This window comes from Procambarus clarkii, chromosome 49 (genome assembly GCF_040958095.1).
Source record: "Procambarus clarkii isolate CNS0578487 chromosome 49, FALCON_Pclarkii_2.0, whole genome shotgun sequence".
NCBI lineage: Eukaryota > Metazoa > Arthropoda > Malacostraca > Decapoda > Cambaridae > Procambarus > Procambarus clarkii.
This window is the reverse complement of record NC_091198.1, coordinates 17,146,614-17,153,571: the sequence shown is the minus strand read 5'-3', so window position 1 is coordinate 17,153,571 and position 6,958 is coordinate 17,146,614.

The following is a 6,958-nucleotide window of genomic DNA, read 5'->3' as shown; positions in this document are numbered from 1 at the left end:
GCCAGAGAAATCCTAGTAAACAACACAGAAATCATCGATAGATACAGCGATAGCAGGCGGCTTGACGTTTGCGAGGCACTACACATCAAGAAGTCAACACCAGCAATCAACAGCCAATTATTGCACAACTATATTCTACCCACCTCAAGACTCCGCTCCAATATAGAAGCATCAAGAAATATGGACCAATAGGCTTTCTACAAACACTTCTATTCAATATATTATATATATATATATATATATATATATATATATATATATATATATATATATATATATATATATATTATATATATATATATATTATATACATATATTATATATATATATATTATATATATATATTATATATATATATATTATATTAATATATATATTATATATATATATTATATTATATATATATATATATTATATTATATATATATATATATATATATATATATATATATATATATATATATATATATATATATATATATATATATATATATATATATATATGAATGAAAACTCACCCCAGAAGTGACTCGAACCCATACTGCCAGGAGCAACGCAACTGGTATCTAGTCACTTCTGGGGTTCGAGTCACTTCTGGGGTGTGAGTTTTCATTCGCATATAGTCCTGGGGACTATATTATATATTATATATATATATTATATTATATATATATATATATATATATGTTGTTAAATATGACCGAAAAGGTAAGATTAATAATTCTAACATTAATTTTCTCAATATTTCTTATGTTTTTTTTACTGTTCATGGTAATTTAAAAATCAATTCTCCAAAATTCCTTTTTATTTCTAGTCTGACGCGACGCTTGAACGCGTTTCGTAATAACGTATTACATTTTCAAAGACTTTTGTTTACACACACACAACTATAACCTGACAACACTGAACAGAGTTTTACTAATTCTAACGCTAAACAGCTGGTCTTATATACTCGCATTTGGGTGAGGTGATATGTTCAAACAGTTTTGTATGAGGTGAACAAACGTTCGACCAACACAAGACAGAACACGGTTCAATGGGTATAAATTGGATAAGTGAAAGGGAAGAATGGAAGTAACTACAAAGGGCCTATTGGCCTATACTTCCTCTTGATGCTTCTATATTGGAGCGGAGTCTTGAAGTGGGTAGAGTATAGTTGTGCATTAATTGGCTGTTGATTGCTGGTGTTGACGTTTTGATGTGTAGTGCCTCGCAGATGTCAAGCCGACATCTGCGAGGCACTATTCTTGTCCTGTGTGTATTCTTGTATTCGTGCATTGTATTCTTATAGCTCTTGTAGAATTCTTGTATTCTTGTAGCTTGTGTATTATATTCGTGTAGTGTATTCTTGTTTATGGGACCAGAGTCTTACACTTGTCCCATGGCTGATACACGTCCCAGATACTGGTCCCGGGACGTGTAGAGCTAACCCGCCTCTTCTGTCAAGTTTCACTTCCCTCCTCCTCTCTCGGAAGACACAATAAGACAGATCAAAATGACAGCAAACGACGACCATCGTCTCCCTGCCGTCCGTCACCTGCTCATCAACCCTTCATGAAGATGCTAGACGGGTTGGCTAGTCCACTATATTAGCAAGTTGTTAAAATCTGTATCAACAGACACTGGCAATGAATCGTGTTACCATCATTGTACTCCAGCGTCGCTAGACATTACACTCTCACCATTTGGTCACCATTTGGTCCGGAAGACATCTCCCGTCACGCAGGGTGCAGTCGCACCTCCACAGATCTCCAGTATCATCTATTGATACTGGTAATGGCTCAAAAGGGCCACCACTTACGGGCTATTCGTGCCCGTGCCACCTCTTGGGTGGCTTAATCTTCATCAATCAATAATTACTCTCTCCTGCTGCTCTTAACACCGACCTCTCGTACACTGCAGCTTCTGTTCTGTACACAGATTACCTCCTACAGTTCACCTGCCGCTCTTTATTAAAAGAGTGAGACATTGAGACGCCTTCGACCCCCACCATATCAATATTCATCTCTGCTACAGGAGCAAGGCATGAAGCTCCGCTGGAATATTGAGCAGCTGTCGGCCGGTAGAAGGAATGGTTGCAGCGGGTTGTGGGCCCTCACGGTTGAGTGGACAGCGCTCAGGATTCGTAGTCCTAAGGTTCCGGGTTCGATCCCCGGCGGAGTCAGAGAAAAATGGGCAGTTTCTTTCACCCCTGTTAACCTAGCAGTAAGTAGGAACCTGGGAGTTAGACAGCTGCTACGGGCTGCTTCCTGGGAGTGTGTAAGAAACAGGAGGCCTGGTCGAGGACCAGGCCGCGGGGACGCTAAGCCCTCAGAGCATCTCAAGATAATATCAAGACGTTTGCCTTCAGTTTGATCTGGTTTACTGTGTCCTCCGAGAGAGATGTTAAGAGCTGGTTAGCTCTGCCAATATAATGAGCCATACGCTAGCCCTGTGACTGCTGGCCTTCAGTACACAACACTCTATTCCATGTATCTTATTAATCTTGTATTCCCTAAGATTATTTAACTAAAATACCATAATTATAAAACCATAAGACTAAAATACCATAATTATTTGATCCCTCTCTTGTCTCCTTTCTAGGGAGTACATTTGGAGAGCTTTGAGACGATCCATGTTCCTTATTTATTTCCTTTGGTATAACCATGCTGTAATCCAGCTTAAGACAGCATCACTAGTACGGCGAGCATCTACCTCTCTAGTCAGTCTTCCGTGTGGCGTGGCACAGTCTCCAAAGCTTTGCTAAAGTCAAGGTAAACATCACAATCATTTCCACTATCAACTCTCAAATGTGCTGGAATAAAAAGGAAAATAAATTTGTCATGTTGTAAATCCTTTATTAATTTGTTTTCCAATTTGCAGATAAATGGATCTATCTATAAGATGTAGATAGATGTAGATAAATGATAAAAGTTAATTGGTCGATAGTTTCCCTTCTTAAAGATTGGCACAACATTAGCAACTCTTCAAGATTCCGCCACTTTGCTCGACTGTAACGATATAATAAATACGAAAGTCCAGGACTCGCATAGTTGCTCTTTACATTCCTTTAGGAGTCTGGCAACGACCTCGTCTGATTCTGGGGATTTGTTTGGCTTTAATGTTCTTGTCTGTTTTATTACTTCCTCTCTGGTAACCGCTAAACAATTCAACTTTCCTTCTTTACCACCTACATAGATATACCGGGAAGGTGTTCTTGGAGTTCTTCTACTCCCCAAACCCGGCCCGAGGCGAAGCTTGACTTGTGAGAGTTTGGTCCACCAGGCTGTTGCTTGGAGCGGCCCGCAGGCCCACATACCAACCATAGCCCGGACCATCTGGTGCTTCTCAAAGAAAACTATCTAGTTTTCTCTTAAAGATGTCCACGGTTGTTCCGGCAATATTTCTTATAGTCGCTGGGAGGACGTTGAACAACCGTGGACCTCTGATGTTTATACAGTGTTCTCTGATTGTGCCTATGGCACCTCTACTCTTCACTGGTTCTATTCTTAATTTTCTTCCATATCGTTCACTCCAGTATGTTGTTATTCTACTGTGTAGATTTGGGACCTGACCCTCCAGTATCTTCCACGTGTATATTATTTTATATCTCTCTCGTCTTCTTTCTAGGGAGTACATTCGGAGAGCTTTGAGACGATCCCAATAAATTAGGTGCTTTTTCGCGTCTATGCGTGCCGTATATGTTCTCTGTATTCCCTCTATTTCAGCAATCTCTCCTGCTCTGAAGGGGGAAGTGAGTACTGAGTAGTACTCAAGACGGGACAACACAAGTGACTTGAAGAGTACAACCATTTGTGATGGGATCCCTGGATTTGAAAGTTCTTGTAATCCATCATATCATGTTTCTGGCTGACGCAATATTTGCTTGGTTATGCTCCCTAAACGTTAGGTCGTCAGATATCATTATTCCCAGATCTTTACATGTTGCTTTCCTACGATGGGCACATTTGATTGTGTTTTGTACCCTGTATTATGTTTAAGGTCCTCATTTTTGCCGTACCCGAGTACCTGGAATTTATCACCGTTAAACATCATGTTATTTTCTGCCGCCCAGTCGAAATGTTTATTAATATCTGCTTGTGGTTTTACAATGTCTTCAGCAAAGGAAATTTTCGTGCTGATTTTTGTGTCATCTGCAAAGGATGACACGAAGCTGTGACTTGTATTTTTGTCTATACCTGATATGATAATAAGGAACAGTAGTGGTGCAAGGACTGTACCTTGAGGTACAGAGCTTTTAATTAACTGCGCTTGGACTCTATTTTATTTGGTTGACTGTTACACTCTGTGTTTTGTTCGACAGAAAATTTAATATCCACTGTCCTACTTTACCTGTTATTTCCATTGGCCTCATTTTGTATGCTATCACTCCATGGTCACATTTATCGAATGCCTTTGTGAAGTCCGTGTATACCACATCGGCATTCTGTTTTTCTTCCAATGCCTCAGTTATTTGTCGTAGTGGTCAAGTAGCTGTGGAAGGCATGATCTTCCTGCTCTAAATTCATGTTGGCCTGAGTTGTGGAGGTCATTTGTCTCCATGAAATTAGTGACTCGACTCCTGATAACTCTCTCAAATACTTTTATTACGTGGAACGTTAGTGCAACTGGTCTGTAATTCTTTGCCAATGCTTTGCTCCCTCCATTGTGTAGAGGGACTATGTCTGCTGCTTTAAGCGCATCTAGTATCTCCCCCGTGTCCAAGCTCTTCCTCCACACTATACTGAGTGCCTGTGCTACTGGCACTTTCCATTTCTCAGGGCTCTTGCTGAAGCTCTCCCCAAGGGTTCCTTCAGCAGGAACCTTAAGTAGATCCCAGAAGGACACATCCTCAAAAATCAGAACAGGTGTTCGACATCTCCACAACTACCTTACCGACGATTAGTTTTCCGTCGGTCGCAGCTCTTTGTTCACTAACTACTTCTAGTCTATTATGGTGCATATTCCTCTGCCTTACAACCATGCATTCCAGTACACGTGTCTCTCGTACTATGATATCCTGCCATGTGGAGGTATGTGTAGTGAACAGCTCATAGGATATCATGGTCACCTGTCAATAAAGCAATAAATAAAGGCATAAATAAAGCTTTGCTGTTCCGGGAACTTTAATTGTGTCTTCAAGAATGAAATCTAAGCCCCTTCTTCCGGATTGTGCATGTTTAAATCTTTTTCACTATTCACTGAATAATTCATAAGTCCTTCATAACGTAGTGAAGGAGATAGATTTAATAGCTGCATAAATGATACTAAAAACTGACAGAGAAAATAAGCCAGGAAATGGGTAATGGGATGGAAAGGGAAGGGGGTTAGATGAGGCTGCACAAACCGTTCCGTCCTGACAGGAAGGGAGGGGGGAAATGGGAGGGTGAGAGTAGTCATCTCCCGCCAGACCCCCCCCCTCCCATCCTGCCCACACTGGCTATTACCCCCCCCTGTCATCACCACCTGTGTCGTGTTGCTCTCAGGTGGCGCTTAGGTGGTTGGTGGTGGTGGTGGTGTGTCGTTAGTGGTGATGGTGTGTTGGTGGTGGTGGTGTGGTGGTGGTGGAGGTGGTGGTGTGGTGTGGTGTGGTGGTGGTGTGATGGTGGTGGTGGTGTGTTGGTGGTGTGTTGGTGGTGGTGGTGGTGTGTTGGTGGTGGTGGTGGTGGTGTGTTGGTGGTGGTGGTGGTGTGTTGGTGGTGGTGGTGGTGTGGTGGTGGTGGTGTGGTGGTGGTGGTGGTGTGGTGGTGGTGGTGGTGTGGTGGTGGTGTGGTGGTGTGTTGGTGGTGGTGGTGGTGTGGTAGTGGTGGTGGTGGTGTGTTGGTGGTGTGTTGGTGGTGTGTTGGTGTGGTGGTGGTGGTGTGTTGGTGGTGTGTTGGTGGTGTGTTGGTGGTGGTGGTGTGTTGGTGGTGGTGGTGTGGTGGTGGTGGTGGTGTGGTGGTGGTGGTGGTGGTGGTGTGGTGGTGGTGGTGTGGTGGTGGTGGTGTGGTGGTGGTGGTGTGTTGGTGGTGTGTCGTTAGTGGTGGTGGTGGTGGTTTGTTGGTGGTGGTGTGGTGGTGGTGGTGGTTTGGTGGTGGTGGTTTGTTGGTGGTGGTGTGGTGGTGGTGGTGGTGTGTTGGTGGTGGTGTGGTGGTGTGTTGCTGTTAGTGGTGGTGGTTTGTTGGTGGTGGTGTGGTGGTGGTGGTGGTGGTGTGTTGGTGGTGGTGTGGTGGTGGTGGTGGTGTGTTGGTGGTGGTGTGGTGGTGGTGTGTTGGTGGTGGTGTGTTGCTGTTAGTGGTGGTGGTGGTGGTTTGTTGGTGGTGGTTTGTTGTTGGTGGTGGTGGTGTGTTGGTGGTGGTGTGGTGGTGGTGGTGGTGTGTTGGTGGTGGTGGTGTGTTGGTGGTGGTGGTGGTGTGGTGTTGGTGGTGGTGTGTCGATGGTGGTTAAAGACAGCCCCTTCGTCATTTCAGAAGGCTATTAATTGCATTCTTACTCCAGTCTTATATAGGCATTCATTAGCGTACCTGGATGACGTTGAGATGTAGTTCAGGTCGTTTGATGGCCACTACCGGGGCCTGTCTCAAACACGTGCATTATTAGACACGACAAGCTGGAAATTAAATGTTCAGAAATTCAAGTTTCTGGGGTTCCAGGTAAACTGTAAATATTGTGTAGACTCTATAAGTTAATATACTAAGAACACCAGTGTGTAAACCTACAGTGGTACAGTGGTATCAGGGGTTACACTGCGACTGTTAGGTGAAGAGAGACATGAGATGAAAGAAAATATTTTTTTGTTTTTGCCCTTCCTGTCCGGGGTATTGAACTAGGGTCCCTAGTTGAATAGTGTGAACTAGTGAGAGTCGAGGACGTCGCCAGTTATGCTGCAGATGCCATTATCTGCAGGACTAATGCAATACTTGCAAGTTGATCAAGCAACTATTGTGATGACCCCTAATAACCCTTCACAAGTCGGTGTTCCAACACCAACCAAATCTCT